Genomic DNA, 16,625 nt, shown 5'->3' with positions numbered 1-16,625 from the left:
CTTCCTCTTTTCTTTTTCTTTCTTTTTCTTATCTTTTTCTTTTCAACATAGAAGGTGAGAGACAGAAATAGAAACAAAATCAGATGGAGATACTTGCAGCACTGCTCCACTTTTGTGAAAGCTTTCCCTGTGCAGAGGGAGACTAGGGGTTTGAATTCAGGTCCTTGGGCATGGTGAGGTGTGTTCAACCCAGCTGTGCCGACACCTGGTCCCAAGAGAATATTAAAAAATTCTTTTATGAAAGAGATTTAAAAAGACAGTCGAGCATCCTCCAGCATCAGTAGTGCTGGGAATTGAATCTAGGGCCTCAGATATACAACTCCTGTGCTCTGTACACTAAACCATTTGACTAGCTGCTAAAAGCATTAATGCAACTGTTTCAAGATTACACCGTAGTGGCACAGTAACCTTAATGATGTGTTTGATAGAAGTGGTGAGATCTGATTGAACTCTGGACCTATTCAGTAAGTAGAGCCATTATGTGTCATACAGCATGAGAGAGAAGTCAGGTTTGACTCCATGGGTTTGAGAGCCTAGACATACATTTATAGAAGAAAGTAGTCTGGGGAATGAGAAAGATTAGTTCGGTAGAAACATGCTAAATTTGAATAGGTGTCTTGTCTATCAGATATCTGTTTGGGGATGTTGAGGAAGTTGCTAAGAATGAAATCACTATATAATTACTAACTATATAATCATCACAACTGTTGTTTCCCTTTCATTTTTAATGTTTCCATATTTAACCCTTTTGAAAAAGTTTTTATTCTAGTAAGGGTTTGATGCATTGTTTTAAAGGGGTTTAATCTATCTTCTAAAACCTTAACATTTTTCAATAAGACATTGTGAAATTAACCCTCAGTCTCATGCATATTGAGCCACTAGCTGCTAAAAGGGTTAATTCAACTCTATTTCAAGATTATACCATTATATGAAATGCATATATAAACATACCCATAGAGACCTGAAGTATAGTAGTGGCTGCCAGGGACTTGGGGGAAGGGGAGTAGGGAGTGACGGCTTCGTGGTTACTGGGTTTTCCTTTGGGTTGATGAAAAGTTCAACTAAGTAAGTAGTAGTTATAGTTGTTCAGTATTGTGAGAGTAGTGAAAACCACTGAAGTGTACAGTTTAAAAGAGTGAATTTTATGGTATGTGAGTTTTATCTGTGTTTTAGAAAAACAGACACTAGGAACAGAACAATGGGTGTGCATGAGAACAAGTGAAACAGCTTAATGTGGACCTTGTTTCTAAAATACACTTTGCAATAGAAAGGTGGAGCAAAACTATGACAGATCTTGGTTTACCTTGCTTTGCCTAAAGATGCAGAATTAAGATACCTTAATAGTAATAGAAAAGACATTGGGAGATGAATAAGGAAATGTTAAAGATTAAATAAGGATTGAAAAAAAAAAAGGAATTTAGGTACTTAAGATTATCCGGGTAGAAGTCAGGAGACAGGTTGTAGTCTTATCCTTGGCAAGTCTGATTTTTTTTTTTTTCCCTATTAGCAAATTTCCTGGGGATGGCTCACTTAAGCAAAAGAAGTCTCCATGATTATACTTTCAGTGGGCTTCATAGAGCATTGAGCAGTTTAAAAATAAGTTCATTAAATCTTAAGTAAATTGAGTTTACATTTTTTTGAGTTTACATTGTATACCTATATATTTTTAGCCAACCAAGATGACATATATATATATATATCTTTTTCTTTTTCCTTTTCCTTTTTGATCAGAATACCTCTCAGGTCTTACAGTTAGTAATGCCAGGAATCAGACCTGTGATCTCTCAAGATACAAATCCTTTGGCTACTGCTACACTATCTCCTTGCTCAGTATTTACCTTCTTAAAAATATTTTACCATCAAACAGTTGCCTATGTAGGAAGTCCATGAAAGGATTTGAGATTTAACTGACATCCTAACACTTAATATAAATGTTACTTTTACTAATTATTTGAATCCTGTAAGATTTAATGTTTCTGTGAACAGATACTCCTTTATTAGAATGAAGATTTGTAGAGAACAGAGGTCTATATTTGATATACTTTAAGCATTCTAACAAATACATGAACTAGATACATGCTATCTAAAAAAAGATAGATACTTAAGTAACTGACTCCAACACCAGTATAAGAGTCCAATTTTTGTAAAGGCTTAACAAAAATACAGAGAAGGGACATCTATCACATTGGGGATAATTTATGGAGGAAGGTGCCATTTGAATTGAGCTTTAGAGGAGCTCTAAAATATTGGAGAGGGGAATGAATTACAGACCATGATAACAGAATACGCAAAAGCATATAGGTCTATCAGATGAGTATAGTGGGGAAATAAGCAGGAGAAGTATGGTGAAAGTACCAGGTTATGAATATCTTGAGTGCTATTTTTAAGAAATTTGGATTTAGCACCTATTTTAGCTGATGAGAGGTGTAATCAGATGTGTCTAAGATTTGGGGGTGTGAAAAACGCTTTGATGGAGAGAATGTTGGCAACGAGACAAGTTAGCAGACACTCCGAGATAAGTAAATGAACTAAAAAGCAGGGACTGTAAGATTAGTAGTGCAAGGATGGGATATTTCTAGAGGCAAAGTGGGGTTAAAAGAATATTTGATTATAGGGGTAGAAAGACTGTAATTTAAAGCATCCTTTCTATAGTTTTTATTAAAAGGGTAGAGATTTAAATGCTTCATTTTACTCCATTTCTAATACTCATGACAGAGGTAAGATGCACCTATATTACTAGAAACTAGTACAAGTTTGGTGAGTTTCATAGCATTTTTTCCTTACTTAAATATGAGACTTTAACTTAATCATTTCTTAATTTTTTCTAACTAAAAAATATCTTATTTTTCCTGCTTTCCAATTATTACCCAGTTGTCTAGTCTTTGAATTTTTTTTTTTTTATTCATGTACTTGGAAGTGGTTGAATAGTCATGATTTAGCTAAAGAATAAGCTTTTTGTTTCCACATGAATCAGCTTTCTTATGCTATGACTTTTCTTTGATTCATTTGATTTTTTTTTTTGGCTCCAGGGTTATCATTAGGACTCTGTACCTGCACTACTAATCCACTGCTTCTGGAGGGTATTTTTCCCTTTTGTTGCCCTTGTTGTTCACTGTTGTTGTTATTATTGTTGTTGTTGGATAGGACAAATGGAGAGAGGCGGGGAAGACAGAGATGGGGAGAGAAAGATAGACACCTGCAGACCTGCTTCACCGCCTGTGAAGTGACTCCCTCCAGCAGGTGGGGAGTCAAGGGATGGAACAGGGATCATTGCGCCAGTCCTTGAGCTTCACGCCATGTGCGCGCTTAATTCGCTGCGCCATCGCCCAGCCCCCCCTTCAGTTTTTTTTAATTAATTAATCAATTTATTCCCTTTTGTTGCCCTTGTTGTAATTATTGTTGTTGTTGTTATTGATGTTATCATTGTTGGATAGGACAGAGAGAAATGGATAGAGTAGGGGAAGACGGGGAGAGAAAAACACCTGCAGACCTGCTTGACCCCTTGTGAAGCGACTCCCCTGCAGATGGGGAGCCGGTGGTTTGAACCCGGATTCTGACGTCAGTACTTGCTCTTGGCGCCATGTGCGCTTAACCCACTGCGCTACCATCTGACCCCCCCCCCCCCTTAAATTTTTTAATGCTGTGGAGGGGAATGAATCCAGAGCCTTGCACATGCACAAACCGCTGGGTATCTTCCCAACCCCAATTTTATATTCTTAAGGCTTTTCTTTCTTTCTTTTAACTTTTTTATTATCTTTATTGTATTTATTGGATAGACAGCCAGAAATCAAGAGGTAAGGAAGTGATAAAGACAGAGAGACAACTGCAATACTGCTTTACCACTTGCAAAGCATTCCCCTTGCTGTGGGGGCCAGGGGCTTGAACCCAGGCCCTTGTGCATTGGAATATGAGCTCAACCAGGTGTGTCACCACCCGCCTACCCCTCCCCCCCTTTTTCTTAGAATGCACTGCCTCAGACACAAAGTCACCACTCCACCATCCATTGTAGTTTTGCTATTCATAGTGATGTACCTATGTGGTGCTGGATTCCTACTCAGGGCCTCCCACACAGCAAGGTATGTGCTCTATTGGCTGAACTCTCTTCAGACCTTCAAACTTTTGTGTAGTTGAGTGAAGAAAGATATGTAAAAGTATTGTATTAAATATCACATGCTGTTGTTATAGGAGTACTATGCTGGGCTGGCAAAATAGCTTGCTTGGATAGTGCACTGCTTTGCTATCTACAAGGCCCAAGTTTTAACCAGGCTCCCACTGTATTGAAGAAAGTTTCAGTGCTGTGGTCTCATTCACTCTCTTTGCCTCTCTACCTCTCTGTTCATATATATAAAAGATTGTACTATGCTGTCATGAAGTCTTCCTTTAAGAATTTTAGTGCTTTACTTTGGAACTTCAAAAGTAAACATGTAACTAGCACTTGTAAAAAACAATTAGAATGTTCAAAGGAGCATTTACAAAATCCTTTGTTTCTGTTGGGTAAATTTGGTGGAGAATCCAATCCAGTCAGACTTCTTTTGCATATTTGCATAATGAAACAATTAACAAAATATTTTTCTCCTGATGTCTCAACTTATTTATAGGAAGTATTGTCCTTATTTTCTTGTTTGTTGCTTCTTTTAATAAGACAATGTAACTAGGAGGGTATTATATTTGTAAATAGTGATTTTATAAACAGGTGGGAGAAAATACTGGATTTGACAGAACAAACTTCAAAATACTGCACTGTAAAACTGTGCTTAAATTTTTTGTGTATTAAATAAGTGTGAAATAACTTATTTATTCAAAAGCAACTCCTAATAAAATTTAAAATACTTAATGAATATAAGATACATTGAAAAATCTATAAAGAAGAAAAGTACTCTCTTGGGCAAAGGAGATATAGCATAATGGTTTTATGCAAAGAGACTGTCATGCCTGAGGCTCCAAATTCCAGGCTTTGTCCTCCACAGCACCATAAACCAGAGTTGAGCAGTGCTCTGGGAAAAAAAAAAAGTAGATAAATAAAATAAGAGCACTCTTTTTATTTTAAAAAATATTTATTTGATAGGGCAGTGAGAAACTGAGAGGGGAGATAGGAAGAGAGAGACATTTGCAGCATTGCTCCGCTGCTAGTGAATGTCCCCCCCAACAGATGAGCCCAGGCTCTTGTGCATTATGATGTGTGCACTCAACCTAGTGCACCACTACCCAGCCCCTAAGAAATACACTTAAAAAAAAAAAAGAAAGAAATTTATTAGTGGGAGGAGGAAAGAGAGAACTTGCACATCAGTCTAATTACTACATGTGATACTGGAATTTGAAGTTGGGTAGGACCTCATGCTTAAAGTCTAACACTCTTGTCCACTGTGACACTTCCCAGGTCACAAGAAGAGTACTCTTTTTTTTTTTTTTTTCCTCTCTCCTCCAGAGTTATTGCTGGGACTCAGTACCTGCACTGCATATCTGTTGCTCCTGGAGGCCATTTTTTCCCTTTTTATCATTGTTATTATTGTTATTGCTGTTGTTGTTGGATAGAACAGAGAGAAATGGAGAGAGGAGGGGAAGCCAGGGGGAGAGAAAGATAGACAACTGCAAACCCGCTTCACTGCCTATGAAGCAACCCCCCTGTAGGTGGGGAGCCGGGGGCTCGAACTGGGATCCCTACACCTGTTCGTATACTAAATCCACTGCACTACTGCATGGCCCCAAGAAGAGTACTCCTACTGAGGTTTTTTTTAAAAGCAACAGTGATTTTACTGGTTAGGTTTTAAAGTAATCTTTAAGTCACATTTTTAGAAATCAGTTTCACTTGAAATATTTGAAATTGTTTTTCTTTTAAGAAAAATTACGTATTTTATGTGTGAGAGACTGAAACTGAGAGAAGTCAGAGTTGTACTCTAACTTATATGGTGTCTGGCATACAATTTCCCTTCTGTACTATTGAGTCACTTTCCTAGCTGCTGGAATTTATTTTTGAATAAGAAATACAAACACATGGGATAAAATCCAAAAGCTACAAATGAGTAAATAACGACACTTATAAACCACTCAGGTCTTCTCCTTTCATATATATATTAGATAAAGAGAGAAACAGGAGGAGAGGTACCAAGTAGAACTCCACCACTAGTGAATCTTCCCTTGCACCATGGTACTGGTGAGTGGGCCAAGGGCTCGTACCTGGGTCCTTGAGTGTAGTAAAGTGTGCACTCACCTGGGTGAGCTATCTCCAGACCTCCTTAAAATCCTTGAATCAAGACTGCCTACCTGTAGCAGTGAATGAAATATATTTTGGGGGCTGAGTGGTGGTGCATCCGTTAAGTGCATATAGTACTAAGCACAACAACCAGGGTTTGGGCCCTGGCTCCCACCTGCAGGGGGACACTTCATTCTGTCTCCCTTCCTCTCTGTTTCTTTCCATCTATTCAATTAAAATGGAAAAAAATGGCTGCCAAGAGTTGTGGAATCAGAGTGTGTGGCACCTTGCCCCAGAAACAGCAAGAAAGGAAGGGAGAGGAGGCAGGCAGGCAAGCAAGCAACCTGGGGAACTAGCCTACTCTATCTTAGCGTGATTGCCGGTCCCTCCCTCTCCCTTTAAAGAGCGGTGTTTCCTAACTTTGCTTCCATGTAGAATAGCCATGTGGAAAGGAGAAGTTGATAGCTGTAATGGTCTTTCAGTCATATCTTAGTGACAGATAACTTAAAACAAAACAAAGCAAATTCTGGTTGGGAACTCTTCCAATAGAAAAGCACTCTCTGGTAGGGCAGGTGAAGAAAAGATCAGGTATAATCTACCATTTTTATGCATCTACCTCATTATGCCTATTGGAACTAAACTTCTAAAACTTCGTATTTTTAGTACTTGGCCATTATTTTGTTGGTTTTGTTTTTGTCCACCCAAGATAGAAGATATTTCCTAAGCTTTGTAATAACCTGGTATACTATATTTAATGTTAATAGACTGTTTCTTTCCTTTTTCTGAATGCTGTGTTATTTAATTGAATGCCATTTCTTTGTAGGTCTTATCTCCCCCTCTCCTTTTTCTTTTTTTTTTTTTTTGGTAGAGAGGCTTTTCTTTGTTATTTTGCTTTTTAGCATTTTTCAAATTTTGCACTAGTCATCTTTTACTGGGCATTAACTCAGAATTAGGTCATGAAAGAATGCAGTTATGACCAGGTTCTTGAGGGAGGGAGCATGTGTCCTTCACACTGAGCCCTCTTCGTGGCCCTCCCATAGACCTTCTGTCTGAGTTTCTTGTAAGAAAAAATATTAGTTAAAAACCATATAAACTGATACAGCTCATGCCCACATATAAGTAAAAATTATGATCAAAACTGATATATGTCAATTCTTAAATTAAGGTCACACAAATTTACTCCCCTCCAAATCTTAAAAGCCAACTATCTAATTAGGGGATGTTTTTTGAAGAGATTTACTTAAAAAATCTGGAATGTGCCGTGATTTTTTTTTTTTATCTTGACAAAAAACTGTTCTGATCTTTTGTATATTATTCCAGACTTAGCATGCTCATCACTGAAGCAGATCATGTGCATGGTAAATGTTTCCGACATGCTTAGGAATATTATATTGAAAAATCAAGCTAGATGTATTTGGCAGTCTTGATGTATTTTTTATTTTGGAAAAGAACACATTTAAATGAGAAACAGTTCTACCCTCCAATGCAAAGGGAAAGTTTCAGGTCATTTGGTTGAGTAAAATAGATTATAGGATTTATGACCCCTTTGTCCCCGTTATTTTTGACTAAGTGGGCCATTACATAAGGCACAGTGAAGGAAGAAACCTGTCATACTATCAATGTTAGTGTTTTAGTCTAATTTTGTGGTTAAACTCATTTATCAGTAAAGTTTTTAGTCATCAGGAATACATTTAGTCTGTGCTTCATCATTGCAAGGACTTTGGAATCAATAATGTTTGTTTTTATTTCATTTTTTGTTTTAACATTTGGTTTTATGACAACAATTTTAGAAGATGATTTTTAAGATAGGCTGGCCTTTTCAAAATGAAATCTTCAACATGCAGACTTCTGAGGAACTTTCAGATTCATTTTTGTAGTTGGAGCCTAAATAAAATATAATTGCTTTTGACTTTACTATGCATAGAAGGCTTTTTTTTTTGTCTATTTTTAAGCAAGATTTTTTAGGAATTTATTGCTTTAAGGTGATTTAAGCTACTAGGGGAAATTTGTTTCTTAGTGAAATCATTTGTATTTAAAACCTCCTAGATCAATTTTTATGGAGGAAAAAAAAAAAAAACAACAAAGCAGACAACCTCCTATTGACACTTTTCCCCAGAGTTAGGTCTATAGAAAGTAAAATGTCTATTAGGTAGAAACTCAATTTTTGAAATTCTGAGGCAGGAAAAGTCCCAGGTTCAATGCCCAGCACCACCAGAAGACAGAGTTTAGCAGTGCTCAAGATTAAAAAACAAAAACAAACAAAAAATCAGATGGGTTCCATATATGTATTGGAAGTAGTCAGTGCTTATAGACTCATGTTAGTCTGTTGTACTTAAAATCAGCATTCCAAATGAAGACCCCAATATCGTGCACAATTCTTAAACAACTACATTTACTTAATTTCAGTAACTTTGTCTCATTAAGAGAAAAACTCAGAGCTTTTGCTTTTTTTAGAGGTGATAAAAATGTTTAATTTTTCCATCTCTGCAAGTTTTATCAGAGGGATTATGCAGTTTAGAATTTAATTGTGTGTTGCATATTCTTTGGATAGCAAATTTTGCTGGGTAATTATTTACTGATAGTTGTAAACTTTTGTAGCAAGTGGAACAAAGGAAAACTGAATAGAAGAAAAATTGCCACCTGGTGATTAAGCTTTATATTATAATGCCTATGATCCATTCTTGCTCAGTTATTAATTTGTACTATTACATCAGTCCCTGTGACTTTGTCATTCAGATATAGAGAGCCACCACAGCACCTGAGGCTCCCCTCCTCCCAGCCATGGGACATCCATTGGTGTTGGGGTTCTTAGCTTGGACCACATGGTACATGGTATACACACTACCCAGCGAGCTGATTCTCAGCCCCAGACGAGGGGGCTTTTAATCAATATGCATTTTGAGAAAATTAGTCACAGGAATATGGGAAAATATGGAGACTTCTGAATAGATTTGATATGAATTTAAGTTTTATAGTTACCCAGAATGTAAGCCACATCTGTGATAATGCTTTTGCAAAATGATCACATTTGAAAACCCAGTTCTTTGCCAATAGCATCTGGTTGTACTTTATATTACATACTTTAAAAATACTTTTTGAATTATAAAAAAAAATCCCATCTGATACAGACTTTTCCTTATCCTATTGAGTTGTTTATACAGTTATAGTTGAACTTTTAACAAACTTGATATAACCAAAGGTATAGTCATTCACATGCATGGATTTTTCAGGGTACTCCAGAGGTAATATGGTTATCAGCTTTTTAAAATTGGCCAGATACTTGTTTTAGTGATCTCTTACAGAAGTCTTACTAAAAATTATTTCTGGTTAGTAAAAATTTGAAGGTTCTGATTCAGTTGGAATATACTCAACTCATAGGCATTGAAGAAATTGTGTGACTGATCTGATTGGCATTCCTCACCCAGTTTCTTGAGGCTCTGGACAGTTGTTATATACTTGTGGATATGTTTGTCATAATTAACTGAACATTTGGTGTATCTTACTTGGTATCTTACTATTGAAGTCCTTATTCTAGGATTTGGCAATCTAGTGAAATTTGTGAGATGATTTGAGATGAATCTGGATCTAGGCTACCCTATAACCTAGGCAAAATATATCTCTGGTTTCCTTAAGATTTCTTTCTTGGGGATTGGGCAGTGGTACACCTGGTTAAGTGCACATATTACCATGTGCAACAAGGGCCAGGGTTTGAGCCCCCTCTCCCTACCTGCAGGAGGGACCCTTCATGAGCAGTGAAGCAGATCTGCAGTTGTCTATTTTTCTTTCTCCCTCTTTATTTCTGCCACCACCCCCCCATTTCTCCTCTGTCCTGTCAAAAAAAAAATGCAAAAAATGGCTGCTGAGAGTGGTAGATTCATAGTGTGGGAACCAAGCCCCAGTGATAACCCTGGTGTCAATTAAAAGTAAATAAATGCAAATAATTTTTTTTCTTATTATCCCCCTTTTTAGCTTCCATTGCTTTTTTCCACTTGACTTCCTAGGTAGCTAACCTGTTAAAAATAATCTCACTTGAAATACCAGCTGATTACTTCCCCAGATGTTTACATTTGTGAAAGTGAAATATTTTAGTAAAGCTTTTAGGTACCTAGTATACTAGGGTTAAGTCAGGGTTATGGAATGATTGTTGAATTGAGCCTAGGCTTTGTGCCAGTATTGTAGAGCCCCACTGTCCAGTATGGTAGCCACTAACTAATGTGATTCTTGAATCACTTGAAATGTAGTTAAATGTGCTGCTAACTGTAAAATACTGAAGAGGGCTTTTAAGACTTAGAACAAGTATGTAAATAGCTCAACTTTTAACTACTATTGAGACTGGAGAAATTGTTCAAAGGAGTGCAGTACTTGCATTTATGAGATCCCCAGGCTCAATAGTTGGTACTGTATACTGGAGTCGTGTTCTGCTCTTTCTCTTGTGTGTGCAAATTAATACAGTTAATATTTTAAATAATAAATGGAATATTTCATGTAAAGTACTTTGGTGTGTTTGACTCAAAATATATTAAAATATATTTCACTGGTCTCTCATTTTTTCATTGTGTCACTATTAGAAAATTTAAAATAAGTTGTGGCTTACATTATAACTATTGGACAGTGCTGTTAAAAGACAAGTTTATGTTGTGTTTTTACTGTTGAAAGTTTGCAGAGGCTCAGAGAAATAATCTGCTAAGAGATCTTTATAACTATTGCAGCTGACTTGGCAAGGGGCCAGTTTATACTGTAATGTTGTTTTAAGCGCTTTTGCCTATAAGTTTGCACAACCCCTCATTTTTCTCTAACTGTAATAATTCATGAGGTATTGTAATTTACTCTAGCCACCTCCTCTGATAGGCGGTAACTACTGACCAGCTTCTCCTTGAAGACAAGTGCCTAAAATAAGTTTTTGGCTGTATTTGCTGGGCAGCTACCATGTACCAGATAGTTGTTTTGATATTTTACAATATATCTTCACATCAGTATTGCAAGATGGATATTGTGAGACAAAGAGATTCAAATGCATATTAGCTTTACTTGGAATTCAGATAGCAAGTGGCAGAATCAGCATTCCTGTTCATTGTAGTTCATGTCTGTTAGAGTCAATAGCTTTACTATGTTCTTTCTGCTCTATTATGCCCTCCTCATTGTTTTCCATGAGTTATCATGTGTCCTTAGACATAAACCATAGTGTTATATGTAAAGGAATCTCTTGTACAATGGTGTTGACTGTTCTTAAGCAGATTTCCTTTGTTTTGGATGACTTTAATATCATATCACTACTCCATATTCTTCTTCTTCCTTTTCTGGAACCTAGTGAGTGGTCCAAACATGAATGAAGAGGTTTAAGCTTACTCATAGGCTCTTGAGCAGGATAGGTAATCTAAAGGCTTCCCATGTAAGAGCATCATTCCCACTCTGAAAACCAGTCAACAAAAAATATTTTAGATATCTTCAGGAAGAGATAGAGGAAGAGACTCCTCTCAATGTCAGGATATCAAATCTTAGACTTCAGAGACAGGCCATGTAAGGAAAGAGCTTTTTATAGACACACAGGGTTGAAGGGGAATAATGGGATAGAAAAAGCATGTTGAGCTGGATAAGTCTTGTGTAATCCTTAGGGGTCATCTGTGTCCTTGACATTGTTGCATTAAGAATGAGAGGCAAGGAGACTAGGTGAGTGCACATATTACCATGCAGAAGAACCTCAGTTCAAGCCCACCCCCACCTGCATGGGGGAAAGCTTGATTGCTGAAGCAGTACTGCAGGTGTCTTATCTCTATCTCTATCTCCCTTTACCCTCTTGATTTCTCTGCCTCTATCCAATAAAATAAACATAAATAATTAAAAAAGAATGAAAGGCAAGAAGAAATAGTCCTTGTGTTGGCATATTTGCCTGTAAATTAGAATAGCTATAGTTGCAAATCATTAGTGCTTTGGAAACCTAGATACTATATTTACTCACTGCTGCCTTAATTCAGGCTCAAGCCAAGTGCTGGTGACTTTAGAAATATAGGTAGAGAAAAGAAAGAACAGTGAGCTTCAAGAAGTAAAGTTTTAAATAGACCATAGGGAGTTTGGGCAAATTTAAATTGCAAATCCCTTTTATACATACAAATGGACATTACATTTATAATTCTAAAGGTTATGTAGATTGTTAAGTGCTGTTACTTATTTAAGAAAAAATACTGTTATATACAAGAAAGAAAATCAGATTTCTAATTAGATGATTCCATTTTTCCAGTTCTATCATCATCCTACCCATGTAATTTTAGAAATTAAAGATTCCGAAATAATCATTGTCCTCTGACTTTCCTTCATGATTCAGTAAGATCATGACAGGTTTGAAAACTCTGTGTAGGTGCACATATGTTGTGTTCATGTTACTGTTTATTCTTCATCTAAAATGTTGCCTTCCTAACACTTAATAAAAGGGGAAATGTACCCCTAGGAACACCCACATTATACTTAAAGGAATTTCGAATTAAATGGCAAACTTAAATAGGGTTAATTTGGCTCCCTAGACTTTATAAAAGGGGCAATGACAGCCTTGTGGGTGAAGGAAATGTAGACCTGATTGCTGATTTAATTTAATCATTCATCCTCTAGCCCCTTATAAAAGTTGACTTTTGTAAGTTGATTATATAAATGCATGAGCACATAAGCAACCACATAGTATTTCTATAGTGTTTAAGTGAAAGATTTACTGAATGGCTTTTTTTAAGTTTTGACACATATGCATATCAATAAATCTGATTTGCTTCTGTTTTAAGATCATGATCTTCAGCTTCTGACCAACTTAGTAAAGGGTTACTATAACAACCAGAGGCAGTCTTTGCTAATCCAGTGTTAGATGCCAACAAGCTATTACAGAATAGATGTAAGCAAAATTTAAACAATTTGAAATATTATTTGGACTGCTCAGTCCTAGGACATTTAGTATAAAGAAAATAGATAACTGTATTCACTTTAGCATATAATCGTTCTCAGGACAATTCCAGAATGCCTTTTTAATTTGTGTTTTGTATAAAATACTGCGTACAGGAATATTTTGCCAAGTGCCAATTTGGAATTCACTTGGTATCTATCCATTTGGCACATTAGTTATACTAGTCAGATGAGCCCATTTCTGAGGAATGGAGTTTTGTTGTTAAAACAGATCTTAAAGTATAGTTACTATGATTGTCAGAGAAATGCAGATAAAGACAATGAGATACCACTTAACTCCTATGAGAATATCATAGATCAGAAAAGGTAGCAGCAACAGATGCTGGAGAGGTTGTGGGGACAAAGGAACCCTCCTGCACTGCTGGTGGGAATGTCAATTGGTCCAGCCCCTGTGGAGAACAGTCTGGAGAACTCTCAGAAGGCTAGAAATAGACCTATCCTATGACCCTGTAATTCCTCTTCTGGGGATATATCCTAAGGAACCCAACACACCCATCCAAAAAGATTTGTATATACCTATGTTCATAGCAGCACAATTTGTAATAGCCAAAACCTGGAAGCAACCCAGGTGTCCAACAACAGATTAGTGGCTTAGCAAGTTGTGATGTATATACACAATGGAATACTACTCAGCTATTAAAAATGGTGAATTCACCATCTTCACCCCATCTTGGATGGAGCTTGAAGAGATCATGTTAAGTAAAATAAGTCAGAAACAGAAGGATGAATATGGGATGATCTCACTCATACACAGAAATTGAAAAACAAGATCAGAAGGAAAAACACTAAGCAGAACTTGGACTGGAGTTGATGTATTGCAACAAAGTAAAAAACTCTGGGATGGGGGGGTCAGGTACTGGAACATGGGAAGAGGAGGATCTAGTGGGGTTTGAATTGTTATATGGAAAACTGGGAAATGTTATGCATGTACAAACGTATTTTATTGTCAACCATAAACCATTAATCCTCCAATAAAGAATTTTTTTAAAAAAGAAAGGAAGAGAAGGTAGAACTATAGAAAAAAAATGGGCAAATATATATAGTATGTGTATAGTTATACAGTTACAGAAATAATATCTGTGATCTTGGGAGAACTAATGCAGATTCCAGTGGAGGGGATGGGTACACAAAACTCTGATGGTGGTAAAGATGTGGAATTACACCTCTGTTAGCCTATAATTTTATAAATTAATATTAAATTACTAATAAATGCAGAAGCAGCCTAAAAAGTAGTTACAAGTAAGTTTTCAAAATTTTCACTTACTATACTGTGTATATGTAGTGTAAACACTGCAGATACTTAATGGATTGTTACAAATGACAAATGGCAAGGACATTGGCTTTGCTGTAGTGTACTCTGGTTTTTTTTTTTTTTTTTTCCATTTGTTTTTGCCTCCAGGGTTATTGCTGGGGCTCAGTGCCTGCACCATGAGTCCACTGCTCCTGGAGGCCATTTTCCCCTATTTTGTTCCCCTTCTTGTAGCCTTGTTGTGGTTATTGTTGTTGTTGATGTCATCATTGTTGGACAAGACAATGGAGAGAGGAATGGAGACAGGACAAATGGAGAGAGGAAAGGAAGACAGGGGGAGAGAAAGATAGATACCTGCAGACCTGCTTCACCGTCTGTGAAGCGACTCCCGGCAGGAGCTCGAACCGGGGTTACACCAGTTCGCGCTTTGTGCCACGTGCACTTAACCCGCTGCTACCACCTGATCCGCTTCTGTTGGTTTTTAGTCTTTGATTTGAGTTCCTGGAATCATAAATTACTTCTTTCTTAATGAACAAGAAAGACACTGAAGTGTAAGTGGATTAAACATAGTCACTATAGGAATTTAATTTTCTGTGTAGAATAAACTCCTATTAAGCTAATGGTCTAAGATAAGCAAGTAGATAGGTCTTGTTAAAGGCCTCTTGGCACAAATATCAAGGAATTCAAGCATCATAGAACTTAAAGACTTAAAGAATAGATGTGGGTCCTTCTTAGCCTTTCACTTATACATTTAAACTTGTACTATAGAATTAACACTACTTTGTAAAGGTGCCAGGTTTTAAAACACATAGTAATTTTTAAAAATAAAAATTTTAGACACAAGCATCATATCTCCATGCCAAGGTATCTGTAACTACAAAATATAGTCTTGTGATTTTTTTCCCTCAAAGATGAGAATCACAGAAGAAATACTCATTTTCACATTAGAAACCTTATGTTCTAGAGTAGCATTACCCAAAATATTTTCTTTTTTTTTTACCCTTTTTTTAAATTAGTGATTTAATATTGATTTACAAAATTATGGGATAATGGGTACAGTTCCATACTGTTCCCACCACAGAGTTCTGTGTTCTCATTCCCTCCATTGGAAACTGCAGTAGTTTGCCTCAGGTCATAGATGTTCCACAGTATTTTTCTATAGATTGCTGGTTCTAAGAGACTTCCCAGGGAAAACAGTTGCAAATGTATTTGGGAAACCACTTTCTGCACTTTTAAAGGCTTAGTATGAATACTAGCAATGCAGAAGCTAAGTTCTGCTAAGTATTGAATTTACCTTTAGAAAATCAAGCAAAATCTTTCTCTCAAATGTTATATCAATTAGAAGATTTAATCTTGACAATAAAATGTTTTAATAGAAAGTGAAATTCTTGTTTCTTAAAACGTAGTTGGAGAAAACCAGTCTCCTTAAGTAATGAGCTAGCATCTTCATTTGTTTTTGTGGTTACTCTCTTTTTGAAAAATTACAGTTAAAATTAGATTTGGTAGATACATTGACCTGGGTTTTTGATGTTTGCGCCTTAAAAATAGTTTTGTTTTAAAATCAGTATTATGGGAGCTGGGCGGTGGCACAGCAGGTCAGTGCGCATGGTGGGAAGCGGACAGGCCTGCATCAGGATCCCCACCTGTGGGACAGGGTGGGGTGGGAGGAGACTTCACAGGCGGTGAAGCAGGTCTGCAGGTGTCTTTCTCGCCCTCTCTGTCTTCTACTCTCTAGATTTCTCTGTCATTTCCAATAACGACAGCAACAACAACAACAATGATGATAAACAATAAGGACAACAAAAGGGGAAATTAAAAAAAAATCACTATTAAAAGGCTGCTTTGCATAAACATGTTCATTATTATAGATTGTCTTCAAATTGATACTGACTTCTTGTGGGACATTTTGATGCCATTTACAAAATAGCATTTTCCTTATGTTTAAAAACTATATTCTGGTAGGCCAGTGGTTTTCTTTTCTTTTCTTTCTTTCTTTCTTTTTTTTTTCCCTCCAGGGTTATTGCTGGGGCTCGGTGCCTGGACTACCAATCCACTGCACCTGGAGGCCATTTTTTTCTTTTTGTTGCCCTTGTTTATCATCATTGTTTTTTCTTTACTTTTTTAAAAATTTCTTTATTGGGGAATTAATGTTTTACATTCAACAGTAAATACAAAAGTTTGTACATGCATAACATTTCTCAGTTTTCCATATAACAGTACAACCCTCACTAGGTCCTCTGTCATCCT

The 16,625-nt window shown here is 36.6% G+C and overlaps 1 protein-coding gene across 12 annotated transcripts in view; it reads left to right on the top strand.

Annotated features, from left to right (window-relative positions):
* Positions 1-16,625, top strand: part of ADD3 (adducin 3) — a 144,743-nt gene that overhangs the window by 14,741 nt on the left and 113,377 nt on the right. For 2 of the 12 annotated variants that reach the window (XM_060171354.1, XM_060171353.1), the window contains exon 2: positions 3,963-4,076. The exons of the other annotated variants lie outside the window; for them this stretch is intronic. The gene's annotated coding sequence lies outside the window, so the exon portion shown is untranslated. The remainder of the gene's footprint in view (positions 1-3,962; positions 4,077-16,625) is intronic. 12 annotated transcript variants of the gene reach the window in all.

The sequence above is a fragment of the Erinaceus europaeus genome, chromosome 14 (assembly GCF_950295315.1).
Source record: "Erinaceus europaeus chromosome 14, mEriEur2.1, whole genome shotgun sequence".
NCBI lineage: Eukaryota > Metazoa > Chordata > Mammalia > Eulipotyphla > Erinaceidae > Erinaceus > Erinaceus europaeus.
This window is presented reverse-complemented; position numbering and strand designations above follow the sequence as displayed.